At 36.6% G+C, this 18,969-nt stretch overlaps 1 protein-coding gene across 2 annotated transcripts in view; it reads left to right on the top strand.

The window, feature by feature from the left end:
* Positions 1-18,969, top strand: part of FOXP2 (forkhead box P2) — a 673,365-nt gene that overhangs the window by 85,183 nt on the left and 569,213 nt on the right. For both annotated transcript variants that reach the window (XM_066262149.1, XM_066262151.1), the window contains exon 2: positions 8,050-8,194. The gene's annotated coding sequence lies outside the window, so the exon portion shown is untranslated. The remainder of the gene's footprint in view (positions 1-8,049; positions 8,195-18,969) is intronic.

Raw genomic sequence — 18,969 nt, forward strand, 5'->3', positions numbered from 1 at the left:
AAATGTATTATATGGTAGATTAAAGTGAACAGTTTTCAATTGGGAGTATAAAAAAAAAAAGCCATGTGAGTAGATAACTTCTGGTAGAGAAAATAAGCCAATGCTTCATGGAGGTGATGGTAATTGAATTAAGGGTTGAAACGTACGGTATAATTTAAACAAATAGAATTTGAAAAGAGGGAGATATTCTAGGTGGAGCAAATTCAGACTTTAAAGGAGGATAAGGGAAACATGGTATGTTTAGATTGATTCTAAAGTGCAGAAAAGATTAGCAGAACAAAAGAGGAGACAGATTTGATACTGAGATGAAGGGCCTTAGCTTTGATAAGTTTTGGTTTATTGGGTAAATATTGAGGAAACCCTCCCTCCGTCAAACACAAATTGATGCGCTCATAAAAAGGCACCATGGAAATATTTGCATGATTTGAAGTAAAATGTATTGAATTTAGGTATTAATGTATTTCACCCCTCCCCCTATGCCTGTCCAATAAATTATTTAAAAAATATAATTTTGGACATCTTTGCCAGGTCTGGTATATTCTGCAAAGATTAATGAGAGAGAGAGAGCGAGCGAGAGAGAGAGAGAGAGAGAGAGATGTTTTAAGATATTTGGTGCATGTGACGGATATGAATTTGAGATTGTCATTTGAGGACTGGGAAAAAGATTCATTGTAGAAGTAGCCAAGAGTGTAGTGTTAAAATGCTTTCTAGAGACATCTGGTAGTTTTTGGTATGTATTAAGAAATCATGAAGTTATTGAATGAAGAGAAGGCGTGAGATAAAATTCTGAAGCAATATAAGCCATTATTAATGTGGAAAAGGGTCAGAACCAGAATATTCAAGTAAAGATATTTAAGAGGGAATAGAGGATAAAGAACTGAGCAAAGGAGTGGATAATAAATTGCATCCATATGCTTTTTCAGTAATAAAATTAAATAGCAAGCATTTCTCAACATGTAAACGGATTGTATACTGAAAGATTTTTTATAGGTTATCCAGAAATCAGACCAGACTTCCTTCAGAAACGATGTAATACATGGCTTCAGGTCACAAGCTAGCCCATCAATTTAACCTTGAGGTAAAAAAGGGGTGGCCGACGCCCTTTATAGTTGATATTTATTATTTTAAAAATATTTTTAAAATTAGTTTTTAAATTTAATAAATTGGATCTTTCTCTCTCACTCTCTTTCACACACAAACACACACACAACAATTTTTCCAGACTCTCTTGAAGATTCACATTTGACAAGACTAAGCCTGCGTTTTTACACAGCAAATACAGCAGTCTAATGAGAGTTAAAAACCACCTCTTTAGACGTTCCCACAGTACCCTATAACTTTGTTTTATCAATTTGTTTATTATTTCTATTAATATTTGCCTTGAAACTTAACCACTCGCTGCAACAATTTTTATAAGTGAAACATGCTTGGATTTATAGGAGATAACAATGAACAGATTGCTTATTCTAGTTGGTTTGGAATCCCTTCTTGTCTTCTGTTACCTTAGAGTACTCTGCAGGAATTCACTTTCTGCTTAAATGTCCCTTTGCTTTCTTGGTTTTGGAATAATACTGTCATATTTACATTTTTCAGAAATCAAAGAAATGAAAAAAAAGTAAAAGTAAAAATGCTTAGGTTGTGTTGTGGAGTGTGGGTTAGAGGAAGTTAAGACTGAAGGACTATTGTATTTTCAATAGGAACTTGAAATCTGCAGGTCAGGAGAAAGGATCGACTGGATACATTCACTTGGGAGTCATTTGCAGCAAATGGTGATTGATGTGAGAAATAGAGTACAGAATAAAAAAAGAGGCCTAGAATGAAGTCTTGGGTAAACTGACATTGAAGAGGTACATATAAAAATAGGAACTAGCAGAGACTTTAAGAAGGTGGTCTGACTTGGCCGGATAGCTTGGTTAGAGTATGGTCTTAATATGCCAAGGTTGTGGGTTTGTTCCCATAGTCAGGGCACCTACAAGAATCAACAAATGAATACATAAATAAGTGGAACAACAAATCGACATTTCTCCTTCTTTCTTTTTCTTTCTTTCTTTCTTTCTTTCTTTCTTTCTTTCTTTCTTTCTTTCTTTCTTTCTTCTTTCTTTTCTTTCTTCTCTTTCCCTTCCTCTTTCTCTTCCTTCTTCTCTCTCTAAAACCAATCAATAAATAAAAAATTAAAAAACAAGGAGGTCTGAGCGGTAGATGAGGAATCTAGAAAGAGGTGATGTCATGGAAGCCACACGGAGAGTTCTAAAGAGTGAACAAAAATTCAATGAGTTAGAGAGGTTAAGGAAATCAAAGGTTAAAAAATACCCCAAACTGAAGACAAACCAAATATTAAGAGGTTAATGGATAAACAAGATATGCAAGGAAATACTACTCAGCAATAAGAATGAACAAACTATTAATAAAAAATAGTCACATTTGGATTTGTTATGAGGCAATTTCTATGCTGAAGATAAAATATTTAGCTACAATGATGTGTGGATTTAGTAAATCTTTGACCATCTACTGTTTTTTGCCATGTATAAGATGCATCTTAATTTGGAGGCCCAAAATTAAAAAAAATATATTGCATAAAGTTATTGAACTCAGGTTTTATTCATCATAAAGTTCATACAACTCGTCATCACTGTCAAAACTCCCATCCATTAGCTTGTCCTCATCTGTGTCTGATGATGAATCACTGTCTTCAGCAATTAGCACTAAAACAAGCACAAAACAGGAAATGCAACTAAAAAAATCTACAACCACTGTATAAGGAGGACCTAGTTTTTAGACCCCCAATTTTTAAAAAAATGTGTGTCTTATACGTGGGGAAATACGGTATGTGAATTTATTAATGTTCAAAAGATAGAATGTTGTTCACTCTAATCCCAACAAAATACTTTTGTCATGCAACAACATCACAGAAAATGAGAAAAAGAAAATAACTTATGGCCCTGGCTGAGTAGCTTAGTTGGTTAGACCCTCGTCCTGATATGCCAAGGTTGCGGGTCTGATTCCCAGTTAGGGCACATATAAGAATCAACCAATTAGTATATAAATAATTGGGACAATGTCTGACCTGTGGTGGCACAGTGGATAAAGCATCAGCCTGGAACACTGAAATCACTGCTTCAAAAACCTGGGCTTGCCTGGTAAAGACACATATGAGAGTTGATGCTCCCTGCTCCTTCTCCCTTCTATCTCTCTTTTTCTCTCTCTCTCTCTCTTTCTCCCCCTTCTCTCTAAAAATATGAGTGTATGGCCAGGGGCCATCATCGTGGCCATTCACATGCAGGTTCTCATTGAATTCGGGCAGACAGTAAAGAAATGGTGGAGACGGAGGATGGTGGACCATTCTGTTTATTGGTGTCTCACCCAGGCAGTCAAGGCACAAAAAAAGCCAAGGGAAAAGCAGGTTTTCTGCTTTTAGAGGGCAAGGGATCAGGGAGGAGAGAAAAAGAAATCTTCCAGCACCTTTCAGTGGTGGGAGCAGAAACTCCCTTCCAGTAAACATTTAGCAAGACAATGGCCCCTCCCAATCAGGAAGGCAACATGCAATCTCACAGACCAATATATCTGGTGTTGCCCAGCCCCCAATGCAAACTATAAGCAAGCAAACATATACATCATATTTACAAACTTATTTGACCAACAATGAATAAACAAAAATTATTAAAAAAATAATTGGAACAACAAATCATTATTTCTCTCTCCCTTTCTCCCTACCCCTTTCTCCAAAAACATTTTTTTTTATAAAAAGAAACAATAATAAATTATTTATACTTTAGATGAATGTATAAAGTTAGTATCTGTAAGGCCAGTAGCCATGGCCACCACCACAGCTGCCTGGTCCATGCAGGTTGGCATTTGGTTCGGACAGACGGTAATGAAACAATGGAGCCAAGAACTGGTGGGCCATTACCTTTAATCCTAGCTTGCACCTGGCGGGCAAGAAATACACACAGTGGGAAAACACTTCCCTTTCCATTCAGGGCTCCCAAAGCCACTGACTTATCTGAGTTTCCTACAATCAAAGGTTTCTAGCTGACCAGCCTTATTCACCTCTGTTCCCCATCTCCTTCTCTCTGCACAAACTGGCTTCTCCTTCAGCACTCTGCCATCTTGGCTACTTCTTCTATCCTCCACGTGACCTTTCTCTGCTCTCCTCTCTAATGCTAATTTCAGGAACCAAGAGAGAGCGAGAGAGAGCAAGCTGCCATTCTGCCCCATTTTATGGTGTAGAAATAAAAACTTTTAATCCATTATACAAACAAGGAAGTCTCTGATACAGAGTCACTTAGGGTGGGAAAGGCTTAGTCTTAAAACTAAGTCTTAGGGTATAATGACCCTGGCTGCTTACAGCCTGTCCCCCCAATCAATGCAAACTATAAGTGAGCAAACCTATATATCATATTTACAAACTTAATTGACCAACAGTATCCAAAGTGGGACACTTTGGAGAAAGAAAGGGATAGCTCTTAAAATTTCAGTAAGGCCCTGCCTGGGTTTGCTCAGTGGCTAGAGCAGAGGTTCCCAAACGTTTTACACAGGGGGCTAGTTCACTGTCCCTCAGACCGTTGGAGGGCCGGACTATAAAAAAAAAAAACTATGAACAAATCCCTATGCACATTGCACATATCTTATTTTAAAGTAGAAAAACAAAACAGGAACAAATACAATATTTAAAATAAAGAACAAGTAAATTTAAATCAACAAACTGACCAGTATTTCAATGGGAACTATGGGCCTGCTTTTGGTTAATGAGATGGTCAATGCGCTCCTCTCACTGACCACCAATGAAAGAGGTGCCCCTTCCGGAAGTGTGGCAGGGGCTGGATAAATGGCCTCAGAGGGCCGCATGAGGCCCGCCGGCTTTAGTTTGGGGACCCCTGGGCTAGAGTGTCGGACTTTCTGGGTTTGATTTCTGGTCAAGGCACACATGACCAGGCATATATGAGAAGCTGCTATCTGCTTCTCTTCTCCTCCCCCTCCCTCCCTCCATCCTTCTCTCTCTCTCTCTCTCTCTCTCTCTTTCTCTCTCTCTTCCCTTCTTGTAGCCAGTGGCTCAAATGGTGCTAAGGATAGCCTGATTGGTCTGAGTGTTGGCCTCAGGCACTGAGGATAGTTCAGTTTATTCAAGCATCGGCCTTAGATAGGAGTTGCTGGGGCAGGAGCATCCTGGTCAGGGTGCATCTGAGAGCCAGTCTCAATGTCTCTCCTCCTCTCACTTAAAAAAAACTTCAGTAAGTATGAATCATATCTATCCCAAGCAATCCAAGATGCATGCTCAACCTGATTGTGGTTCACATTTATTGAAGCTATCTATCTGTCAGACCAGGGGTCCCCAAACTATGGCCTATGGGCCGCATGCGGACCCCTGAGGCCGTTTATCTGGCCCCCTGGCGCACTTCCGGAAGGGGCACCTCTTTCATTGGTGGTCAATGAGAGGAGCATAGTTCCCATTGAAATACTGGTCAGTTTGTTGGTTTAAATTTACTTGTTCTTTATTTTAAATATTGTATTTGTTCCCGTTTTGTTTTTCTACTTTAAAATAAGATATGTGCAGTGTGATAGGGATTTGTTCATAGTTTTTTTTTATAGTCCGGCCCTCCAATGGTCTGAGGGACAGTGAACTGGCCCCCTGTGTAAAAAGTTTAGAGACCCCGTGACAGACAGTAAAATGAGGGTTTTGTTTTTTTTTTAATTTATTTTTTTTACCAGTTTATCTGATTTAATGACTAAAGAGTTTTGGTTGCCAAAGTTAATAATTCTTTCTTTGTATATATTGAATTCACCAACAAAAATGTGATTTTTAATGACTTTGCTGAATGTAACTGTTTATTACAAAACTAGTACCCGCTACATACCAATTTCTATCTAAAGGAACTGAGAAATTAAGATGATTAATACATAGTTTTAATTGTTAATGATCTACCAGTTTAGTTGATAATCTGGGAAGGAAATTTCCCTGTAATTTGGTCAAGTATCATGATGATAGTGTAGTTTCTGAAGACTCCAGCTAGTATTTCAGTACATTATGTACTGTATTTTGCAGGGTTAGGATTATAGTGTATTTGGACTTTGTAAGGTAGAGTTTGCTTTTTTTTTTTTTTAAAAAAAGGTTTATTGATGGAAAAGATAATGTATAGCTAATTGTGTGTATAAGTGGCATTTTCTGTATCATGAAAAGTGTAGTCAACATGATGTGTGTTTATATATGTGCATGCATCCGTGTAGATAAAAGTGGAGAGAGAAAGAGGTCAGTTCTTTATCACAAAGAATGTATTTCCATATCTATAACGTAATTTTTGCTACATTTAAGCTATATTCTGTGAAGAGTTTAGCATGATTCTCTGACACATCTGGTAGGTATGTATGGCATTAATTAGCATAGGTATTGCTTTAAATGACATGTCAGTCCAGGACAATAAAAAAGTATTTGTTACTGATGTCAATCATTCATCCTTTGTCAGTTCAAAGGCTTCCCTAAAGGAATGTGCATTGATCTTCACTGACCCAAAATACAGCAAAAGCATTTCTGTGTCCACAAACAAAGGATGAAGTACCTATGTGTGAAAAGCCATATAGAAATATTCATAGAGAAAGTACATGTTGATAAGTTTTAATGTTAAGGTTATTAAATTAAGCCAATATTAGTTTAATCTTTCAAAAAGAAATCATAACAGTTTTATGTAATCACAAAAATCTCATCTTGAATGAGTTTTCCCTCCCAATAGTTTTAGTTTTGGTAGTCAAATTTGTGTTTTTGTTTTATCTTGCAATAATTTTGATGTATGCCAGGTAAATGATTGCAAGTTTCAGTTACAATAGTTAAAAACTGAAGGGGATCACATAAGTGTCAATTTGTGATCAAACTGATGACTTAAAGAGGTATACTTCTGCATAAATATCTCTCCATATATATAGATAGATAGATTTGTATTTAGCTATCCTGATACAGATATTGATTGGCTTCATTTACTATTTTTCCACTATACTTTAAATAAATATTAATAATCACCAGTGTAATAGTTTTAAGTTTTGAGCAAAAACAGGCTTTAAAGTGCTAGCACATACATTTCCACAAAACATCTATATTTCCAGTTTTTCTCGAAATTTTGCCCTACATTCTGATTTATTATTTAATGGAAAAGAAACAATATGAATAACTTTAAGGTAAAGCAAGATGGTATATCCAGGGCATGGCACAAGTTGGAGATATTTACCTTGATTATTAATATTTCATTGTAATGAGACAGAAATTATTCATTATTAGAATCCTACATTTGATCAAATTTGTCATATATAATTAATTCTCTTAAAATTGTGAATGTATTTGTCACAAGAGGTCAGATAATCATAAATCTTGTAAGGGTAGGATATGTGGCATTTTTGTATCTCAATGTTAGAGAATTAACGCAAAACCAGAATTAGAATGTACTAATGTTGTATACTCTCATTTTACCAGAATGTCTTGTTTGAATCATTATCCCAGCTTTTGTGCCCTCTTTGAAATTCTTACTCCAGAGCTCTTGCTCTGCCCTGTAGACCCTCTGTCATCTCTTTCTGGTCTGTCTCATGCTTTTGAAATCATCTTTTTATATTATTCCATTAACAATTTTAAAAAATGGACTTTTCTTCATACTTTTCTAATCATCCCATAATTCTTTAGCCCTAAGACATTAAAATGAATGACTAAAAATATTTGATATCTAATCATCTCACCAGTTCATTCAAACTCATGGATTTGCAAAATTATGGTAAAGTCTTTTAAAAATACATTTGAGTAGGCTTTTGTAGTCATTTGGATTTTGATAATTAATTTTCTCTTGCTATGCCGCTTAGCCATAAAAATGAAAAAAGAAGATAGATGTGGGTTTCTTTTAGTGTTGTTAATTTAAAATACTTGATTTATTTATTATAATATTCAACAATGGCAATTCCTATTTTTTCTGTTCACCTCGAATTCAACAGAAAATAATGAGAAACCCCCACTCCCCAGCACAGTAAGAAAAAGTTTGATGCATTTTATAATAATTGATTAAAAGTATAATTTCCCTCTAGATCAAACAAATAATAGAAGTCTGTTCAAGCTTTGTCCTGACCTATTCTGGAAGTAAAAGAATACCCTGGAGAAAGGAGTATTGTAAGCAGAAAGAATAAGACTCCTCAATCCTGGAAGAGAGAATTAAAGGCTAACCCTCGAAATGTAAGTCATCTGTACTCAATATTTTTCATTCCTCAGTTTTTGCGGCTATTCAGGTATTAGTAGAAATATATATGATGACAATATTATTTGGATTTTTATCTTCACTACAAAATATACGGTGCTTTGGTTGGTAAATTTTATATTACTATTTGTGTTAATATTGTCTAACTCATAACATACAGTGATGCTTTACAATAATAATATTTAATGCAAAATGGATTAATTTTAATTTTACCTTCTGATGGAGAAATGTTAAGAATGTTGATATTATTCTGATGAAAAGAAAATGGCTTCCTTTGATGTAATATCTGCAGTTCTGCCATCATGATCCCTTTTTGCTCTAAACTTTGGTTCTATTTTTCTTTTATATTTCTTCATATCTGAAAATAAGACTATCCTAATAGATCTATTTAAATCTACCTTTCAGTAAGAGAGACATTCAGTCCTTTCTTCACTTTGCATGTTAAAACTGAATTGGACTTAATTTGTATTCATTGTCTACTATAAAAAGTTATACATTTTGTCAGCTCAGTGTACTAGGAAGAGTGATTTCCTGTCTTGTCAGGAAAAAAAAAGATTTGTGTTAATTATTACATAGACACACACAATTTAGTTGCTGTTTAGAAATTGGAAGAGAGAATGATAATCAAAGGCAATACTTTTTCAGGAATAATATTTGGAAAGAAACTTCTGTCATCATCACTTTTATCTGGAAGTTACCTAGTATATTATCCTTGTGATAAGGCGCTTGATATTTGATGTAAAGTCTATCTGCCAGACATTTGACTTTTGCTTAACAATTGATATCCTTTTTTTTATTTCTCACAGATAGAATGTTGTTTTGTTTTTAAAAAGTCCAAATTACACAGTAGAAAATGAATACTTATTGGAGTTTAATACATTTAAATCATGTATTCTTCCACTTATCTCCAAAATTGAAACATGAATCTTTACAGGTTTTGAATGTGATATTCTTATTGACACAGCATCTGCAGTAACATAGTAGTCTGCAGCGAGAAACCTCTAGAATTTCAAGGTTTATATTTAATATCATTGTTTGGAACTTTCTGACAGAGTTACACAACTCTGTGACCATTCTTGACAATCTATATTTGTGCCTTAGGATTCATGAATTTAACAACTGTGCATAAAAATAAATTTTGTTGGATTCAATTTTAGATGTTCAGTTCAAAATTTAGATATCATTGAACTAGATAGAAACACCTTGAAGAAAGACCACAAAAATTACCACTCATGGCCCTGGCTGGTTGGCTCAGTGGTAGAGCGTCAGCCTGGCGTGCAGGAGTCCCAGGTTCGATTCCCGGCCAGGGCACACAGGAGAGGTGTCCGTCTGCTTCTCCACCCCTCCCCCTCTCCTTCCTCTCTGCCTCTCTCTTCCCCTACCGCACCAGGGCTCCATTGGAGCAAAGTTGGCCCGGGCGCTGGGGATGGCTCTATGGCCTCTGCCTCAGGTGCTAGAATGGCTCTGGTTGCAACAAAGCAACGGCCCAGATGGGCAGAGCATCGCCCACTGATGGGTGTGCCGGGTGGATCCCAGTTGGGCGCATGCGGGAGTCTGTCTGACTGCCTCCCCGTTTCCAACTTCAGGAAAAAAAAAATTACTACTCATTTCACTGACATGAAAAAATTATTCTTCACTTAAAACTTTCATTTTTATCATTTAAAAGTGTGATAAACTTGAAAATGTTATTTAAGTTTGTTAGGTCTGTAGAAAACTTTCATTTATTGGTTGGAGGCTGAAGAACTTGGGAAAATATTATTATTCACAAGAAAATTTTGCTGTTTCTCTGCTCTAAAATATTGATAATGGGTAAAGTATCATATATCAACAATAATGGCCAACTCTCATAAACATATTATAGAGTAAAGCACTTTGGCACAAAAGAACAATACTGTATTTCTTTTAATATAGTTCCAAAATGAGACTATATTGTTTAGTGATACAATAAGTGATTACAACTAAAGTAAAGATAATGGTTAAATTGTAGGTAGGAGATGGAATTTGGAGTGCAGGTTCCCATAGCTTTTGGTGTTGCAGCAAAGTTTTGTGTATTCAGTGGGCTGGTGGCTGCATGGATATTTGCTTTATGAAAAGCCATTGGTGAGAAACTAGATGCTTTTCTGCTAAGATTGGGAACAAGGCAAGGAAATCTCCTCTTGTTACTGGAAGAAGGACCTGGGACCTGGTCCTTTGGGTCTGTCTAGAGATAGCCAGTAGTGGTGTGCGTTCTTGACTTTGTGCAGAAAAAAATTCACAACATGAATCCAGGTGATTTTGAAAGTAAGTTTGTTAAAGTTGGGAATAGTGAAACAAGGAAGGGCCTAGGATAGAAGAAGCAACAGGAGTGCCTGGGCAAGAATGCTCTGGCTCTTAGAAGCCTTTTGGGAAGGAAATGAACCTACACCGGGAAGTCAGAGAAAAGGGGTTGATCTGGGAGGAGCTGCTGCTGCCCACTGCTCCTCTGCTTCAAGTCTGGTGGGAACCCTTGCAGGGGTCCCCAAACTTTTTACACAGGGGGCCAGTTCAGTGTCCCTCAGACCATTGGAGGGCCACTACATACAGTGCTCCTCTCACTGACCACCAATGAAAGAGGTGCCCCTTCCGGAAGTGCGGCGGGGGCCGGATAAATGGCCTCAGGGGGCTGCATGCAGCCCGCTGGCTGTAGTTTGGGGACGCCTGCAGGGAGATATGGCTGTTGGGGCAGAACAGGAAAAGAGAAGAGGGAAAAGTGCCAGTGTGCTCCCAGGAGGGAGAGCACTCTGCTCCAGCTCCTTGGTTTTGAGTGCTTTCAAGGGCTGGGAGTTTAGGGGAGATTTCAATAGAATATTCCTCAGTTTTTCCAGGTCTGCCCTTTCCAGATTGTTGTCTCTACTGATTGGTCAACCCCAGGGCAGGGGGGCATTAGTCATGGCAGCTGGTCCTGGGTTACCCACCTGGCTTTCCTGCTTTTCTGGGCCTGGAGCTAAAATACAAGTGAGGCTTAGATGTTGTTTCTAGGGAGCTGACCTTGAATATCTGGCTGTAAATTGCTGGGCCAACCTGTGCAGCTCTCTATCTCAGTTTCCCCATTGTGCTTGCCAAGGAGTTCTCCTAGCTTCTTCTTATCCTGCCTCACTACTATACAGCTGTTAGAATAGCAAATATTCCCAAACACCGACAAAACCAAATGCTGCCAAGAATGTGGAGCAAGAAGTACTCCGATTTATGGTTGCTGGGAGTGCAAAGCAATACAGCCACTTTGGAAAACAATTTGACAAAAGTTAAACATACATACAGTGAAATACTTACCATAAAATCCAGTAATTGCACCTTTGGGTAGTTAGTTACTCAGATGAGTGAAAACTTTTGTCCTTGAAGAAACTTGTGCAAGAATGTTTTTGGAAGCTTTATTCATAACTGCTAAACTTTGGAAGCAACCAGGTGTCCTTCAGTAGATAAGTAGATCAAATAAACTGTGATACATTCATACAAAGGACTTATTGTGATAAAAAGAAATGACCTATCAGGGCACAAAAAGGAATAGAAGAACCCTAAATGAATATTACTTTGTAAATGAAGCCATCTGACAACACTACATACCGTATAATTCCGACTCGATGACGTTCTGGAAAAGGCAAAACTATAGAGATGGTAAAAAGATCAGTGGTCGCCAGAGGTGCGGGTGCGGGGAGGGAGGAAAGAAAGGATGGAACACGGGATTTTTAGGGCAGTGAAAATATCATGTAATTATTGACTTAGCATAAATCCATCTTTAATATAGATATTTCAGGTTTGACTTTAAAAAATAGGTATTTTTATAATATAACCAAAACCCATTCTATAGTAATGAACTGTTTATCTTTATTGAGTTGTTGGTGGCTTCTTTCCTTAAATTTTAATACATTTTATGTAGTTGTCTATCATCTCTACAAACACTTTTCTACTGAAGTGGCACTTTAATCTGTTAATTTTAACATTAGTATGTTTCTTATATTGAAAAAATTACATTTAATGCAGTGAAATTGATCAATAAGAGTACATAGGTGTTAGGTAAATGTTTCTATAGCACATTTTAACTGTTGATTATGTTGTGTACCCATCACCCAAAGTCAAATCGTTTTCTGTCACCATATATTTGTTCCTCTTTACACCCTTTCCTCCACCCCCCCACCCACATAAATCCTTCCCCCTGGTAACCACTTCACTTTTATCTATGTCCATGAGTCTCAGTTTTATGTCCCACCAATTTATGAAATCGTACAGTTCTTAGCTTTTTCTAATTTACTTATTTCACTCAGTATAATGTTCTTAAAGTCCGTCTATTTTGTAAATGACAATATGTCATCATTTCTTATGGCTGAGTAGTATTCCATTGTGTGTGTGTGTGTGTGTATATATATATATATATCACATCTTCTAATATGTTTTTTATTTCTCTCTCTTCTTTTTCTTCCTTACTTTCTTTTTTTTCTTAGCATATTCTATTTTTAATTTTCCAAGGAGTGAATATAATCATATTTAACTGATTGACATTAATAGAACACTGGAATTTATTACTCCTAAGAAAAAAATATAAAACTATTGCCCTTTCTTTTAGTCTCAGATGTCTTAGGGAGAATGCATCTGTTGCTCTTGCATTTATTTTTTATTGACTCACTGAAAACTTGGTTTTTGTAAGATATCTGTGATTTTGATTTGTCTTGGATAAAATCCATATTATCAAGGAGTTACATTTTGAACATATTCAACTAAGAATTATCTTTTACTTTGCCATATTGAAATTTGGGAATAAAATCAGATTTTGGTTTAAACAAGCTATGTTTCTTTATAGTGTCAAATGATTTTCCCCCCTAAATTGAAGAGACACCAAGCAATCCATGGAGGAGAGTCTTTTTATTTTATATTTTTTTGTAAAAGCATAAAGTGGGTTGAATTTTCACTCTGCCACATATTTTTTAAAAATTGATCTTGGATAAGTTTTGCATGTTCAGAAACCACTTTTTTTTCTTGTATCTTATATAAAATTAAATGATCAAACATAAAAAAATAGCTGGCATGTAGCAGGCACTTAATTAATATCTTGGTCACTTGTGTCCTTGACTCGCTCTCTATGTGGGTGTTTGTGTATATAAATAAATGTGCATGTAGTTTTATATATATATAAAATATACTGTATTTTATATGCCCATATATGTCTATCTCTGGGTCTCTGTCTCTTACCTTTCTATATATATGCATCTCTCCATCTGTATATCTCTATCCCTATATCTCTGTGTATATATGTATTTATGTGTCTTTGTGTGTGTGCATGGATGTATGCATTTATATGGCAATGTGTAATACATAGCTATTTATTCTATTTGTTAAGTTCCAAAGCAGAGAACTCTTCTGAATAGGATATAATTTTGGAATTTAAGGAATATGGGTTCTATTGCCAAATGAAATATTTTTAAAAATTATTATTTTGTGTCCTAGTATTTACAAATTTCAGTGGGAAATGGAAGTGTTATTTCCTTCAATGTGTAAGTCAGAGAATGATGCACTACTACAATTTGATTAGAGTTAAACGATGTGCATAGGTCAACTTGAGAAGATGCATGGGAATGTGGTGAACAAGATAATCTATTTATTAAATAGCTAAAAGGATATATGTGAATTTTAACAAGACCAAAAATGCAAGGTAGGAGTCGAATCTTTCTGGAGAATTGACATTCATGTGATTTAGTTTTCACTAAATAACAAGACACTAGTTTCTTGGGTCAGCTTTGTACAACTCTCTTCAGAACTGATTTGAATCTTTGTGGAATAATAATTCAACAAAATGAGGTGTATTGCTCCATGTTCTTTTATAATGATGTAGGCTTTTTACCAAAAGATTGTATATCTTGCTTAAATATCTTATCTGAATTTGTGTCTTGCGACTTCTAATGACTACCTCAAATTATAACTAATTGGCTGTTCTCAGACACTAAAAGGAGGATTGTAACAAAAGAAACAGAATGCTTAAATACAAAGATGAAATCTGTGAAGTTAAGTATTTATCATGAAGACCTGACCTCTTGGTTTTAAATGATTATTTTTAAAAATAAAAGCAAACTGTATAGTTAAAACTTATTTACCCTGGCCGGCTAGCTCAGTGGTAGAGTGTCAGCCCAGTTTATGGAAGTCCCAGGTTCGATTTCCAGCCAGGGCACATAGCAGAAGAACCCATCTGCTTCCCCACCCCTCCCCCTCTTCTTCCTCTCTATTTCTCTCTCTCTTCCCCTCCCACAGTCAAGGCTCCATTGGAGCAAAGTTGGCCAGGATGCTGAGGACGGCTCCATGGCCTCTGCTTCAGGTGCTAGAATGGCTCTGGTTGCAATGGAGCAACACTCCCGATGGGCAGAGTATCGCCCACTAGTGGGCTTTGCCAGGTGGATCCCAGTCGGGTGCATGTGGGAGTCTGTCTCTCTGCCTCCCTGCTTCTCACTTCAGAAAAATGCAAACAAACAAACAAACAAAAAATGAACAAAATACTTATCTTTTCTCTGTCTTCAGGTTTTAAAGACAAAATGGTTAAGACAGAAGTTCTTGTTAAACACGAGATAGATAGATGGGAACCACCAAATGCCTTTGACGGATCCATTACTTACCCATTGAATCCACTTCCAAGTTAATGATCCAAAGAGGTATCTGGGACAGGGGACTGACTGTTCCTGGACTGATCTCTTTTGTAATGGGTATATCGATGATCTAGTTTTGTGGAGTTGGCAGTTCTACCCATGCAACCATTATTACTTATGAGCTCCATTTTGATTATAACTCTGTGGGACAACATAAAGGAACAACAAAATGATCTTGGGTCAGGTATAAAAGAATAGTTTGACAGTTTAAATTCTCCATAAATATGACCTGTGTGTCATGTCAGCTGAACTCTCTGTAAGTGTTTAATGATTTTATTATTCTACAACTTAAAATGCCTAACTTATCTTCTTGCAAATGAGGATGTATGTGCCACTGTTTTTCTATATATGGAGTATATTTTAGGTTTTGGGAAAGGTACTAAATGTATTAAAACCTAAATTCTTTTCCTAAAATATACACCTATCAACCTTCTCAGATAACTAAAGCTATAAAAAAAAAGGCCCTGGTTGGTTGGCTCAGTGGTAGAGTGTCGGCCCAGTGTGTGCAAATCCCAGGTTCGATTCCTAGCCAGGGCACACAGGAGAAGCACCCATCTGCTTCTCGACCCTTCCTTTTCTCCTTTCTATCTCTCTCCTCCCCTCCCACAGCCAAGGTTCCATTGGAGCAACAAGTTGGCCCGGGTGCCGAGGATGGCTCCATGGCCTCAGCATCAGGTGCTAGAATGGCTCTGGTTGCAGTGGAGCAATGCCCCAGATGGGCAGAGCATTGCCCCCTGGTGGGCATGCCGGGTGGATTCCGGTCAGGCTCATGTGGGAGTCTGACTGTCTGCCTCCCTCTGCTTCTCACTTCAGAAAAATACAAAAAAAAAAGAAGAAAAAACACTTGTTAATCTGCTGATCTGGGCAAATTAGGGAAATATTTTTCACTAACAATCATTTTTAAAGATTCTCTTTATTCTAGAACCCCAAGTGATAGCTTTAATGTTTTTATTTTATAATATTGTAAACATACAAAAATAACACAAAAGGTACCCACATATCCAAATTTGATGTACATTAATATTTTGTTGTATTTCTTCAGATCCCATTCTATCGTTTTTACAAAATACAATACCACAAACATAGTAGAAGCTGTGTAGCTATGTGCTCTCATCTTGTCCCCTTTTCTCTCTGGTGAAAGCGGTATTTATATTTTTACACTTTTGTCTTTTGTGATTTTAAAGGTTATATAAATGATGTCATATGAAATCTTTCCTTCTGAATACTTTTTCCAAAATTATGTTTAGCAGACTTATTTATGCTTATACACACAGGTCTAATTTCTTAGTTTTTTATTGAATATATTAAGGTGACACTAGTTAACATAATTATACAGGTGTCAAGTTCCCAGTTCTACACCACATCTCTGTACACTGTATTGTGTGTTCACCCCCTCAAGTCAAACCTTTGTCCATTCATGCCCCCATACACTCTTCTGCCTCCCCCCTTTTGGCAGTCACCCCATTGTTGTCTGTGTCTATGAGTATTTTTTGTCCTTTTAGTTCAATTTCTCTACCTCCCTCACCCAGCTCCCCCACTGCTAGCTGTCAGCCTGCTCTCTATATGTGAGTCTGTCTCTGTTTTGTTAGCTTGTTTTGTTCATTAGATTCCACACTGAGTATATATATTGTACATTTATGATTTTTGCATTTGTGTTTAGAAAACTGCAATAATCATACATACACATCTTGATGAATTTTCACATAATGCACACATCTGTGTACCATATTTTCTCATGTATAAGACACTCCCATGTATAAGATGCACCTTAATTTTGGGGTCTAAAATTTGAAAAAAAGACAAGCATGAAAAAGCAGGAAATGCAAATAAAAACTCCCTATAACCACTGTATAAAACACACCCAGTTTTAGACCCCACATTTTTTGAAAAAGGGTGCGTCTTATACATGGGAAATATGGTAATCAGTCCCACTCAAGAAGTGGCTTCGTATTCTTTTTCCACCTTTTTGTTATTGTCTTTCTTAATCCCTCACCAGGGAAACCGTAGTCTGACTTCTAACAACATAGATTAGTTTTGTCTATTTTTAACTTTGTATGAATAGAATAATTTAGCATATAGTTTGTTGTGTCTGGCACCAGTTTATTTCTCTTTCCTTTTTTCTTTTTTTTTTGTGAGAGAGAGAGAAAGAAAGAGAGAGAGAGGGAGAGATAAAGATAGGGACAGACAGACAGGAAGAGAGGGAGGTGAGAAGCATCAATTCTTCATTACGGCATGTTAGTTGTTCATTGATTGTTTTCTTAAATGTGCCTTGACCGGGGGGTTACAGCAGACCCAGTGACCCCTTGCTCAAGCCAGCGACCGTGAAGTCATGTCTGTGATCCCATGCATAAGCCGGCGACCTCGGGACTTCAAACGTGGGTCCTCTGCATCCCAGGCCAACTCTGTATCCACGGTGCCACCGCCTGGTCTGGCCGGCATCAGTTTCTTAAAATTACATTTATGAGTTTCCTTCATGTTATTGTGTGTAGTTAAGTGTCCATTTTGAGCGCTACCTAGTATCTCATTGCACATATATACCACTGTTTATTTATTTTTATACTATTTGGGGGCATTTGGGTTGTTTTCTTGATTTTGGCTATTAGAAATAATATTAAACTCCAAAGATTCTTGTACATGTCTTTTACATATGCATTACGTGTAGCTAGGAGTAGAATTTTGTATCATAGGATACCTGTGTAATTGTGTCAGCTTAGCATCTGCATCTGCATCTCAGGTTGTCTGAATCACACTGCAGTCTTTAAAGTGCTTGTCCCAATTTACCCTTCCATCTTCAATACGTGAGAGTTTGGGTTGCTCAGCATGTTGCTAACACTGAGATTGTCTTTTTTCATTTTTACCATTTTGGTGGGTAATGATTATTTTTTAACTACTCCATATTCCATGGCTTGAGTAAAGCATGACTATTTTAAAATCTTTTCCTCAGTAGATGAACAATTTGGTTGTTTTCCATTATTATTCCAAATAGTATGCTACAGTGAACGTATCTGTATTGATCTTTTTGTGCATGTTTGAGAGTTTCTCAAAGGTTATATAACTTGAAGTAGAATGTTTAAATTTTAGAATACCACATCTTTATTTTATAATATATTGCTAAATTTCTTTCCAATGATGTTATACCATGAAGTGATAAAGCATACATTTCAGTTTTATTATATATTATACACATCAAGTTCACATTATAAATCTCCCCTTTTTGAAAGGCATTATGTAAAGCTTAATACCATAGTATTTAGGGAAATTCTAGTGGAAAGAGATGAAACATTCTGCAGAGCTTCTGGCATGTAGATTAAATAATGCTTCCATTATTATTGTTTTCACTGTTGTATTCCTCATCATTATATTGCTGTAAAATGCTCATTCTCGTGCCCATTAAAATTCATGTGAATTCTTCCAAGATCCACTCAAGGTAGTTTCTTTCAGTCTTTGAAATTTCTTTCTTTGCTAGAGTTCTATTTTTCTTGATATAAGTCATTGCATATATTTTGATCTTGATTGTTTCTTTTTTTCATTTTTAAATTACAGCTAATGTAAAGTTTATTAGTTTTAGGTCTGTAATTCAGTGTTTAGACACGTATATAACTTATGAAATGATCATCTCAAAAGATCTCGTACCCATCTGACACCATATCTAGTTATTACAATATTATTGACTATACACCCTATGCTGTGCTTTATATCTCCATGACTATTCTGTAACAATCAAGTTGTACTTGTAAATCTCTTCAACTTTTCCACTCATCTTCCCACCCCCCCCCCCCAAATCTGGCAACCCTCACAATGTTCTCTATATCTATGGGTCTGTTTCTGTTCTGCTTCTTCATTTATTTTGTTTTTTAGGTTCCTCATATAAATGAAATCATCTGGTATCTGTCTTTCTCTGACTTATTTAACTCAGCACAATACCCCCTGGGTCCATCCATGTTGCAGATGGCAAAATTTTATTCTCTGTCACGGCTGTGTCATATTCCATTGTATATATGCACCTTTATCCATTCACCTCTTGATGGACACCCAGGCTGCTTCCATATCTTGGCTATTGTAAAAAAAAATGCTGTAATAAACATATGGATGTATATGTGTTTTCAATATAG

The sequence above is a fragment of the Saccopteryx bilineata genome, chromosome 2, assembly GCF_036850765.1.
Source record: "Saccopteryx bilineata isolate mSacBil1 chromosome 2, mSacBil1_pri_phased_curated, whole genome shotgun sequence".
In the NCBI taxonomy this organism is placed as follows: Eukaryota; Metazoa; Chordata; class Mammalia; order Chiroptera; family Emballonuridae; genus Saccopteryx; species Saccopteryx bilineata.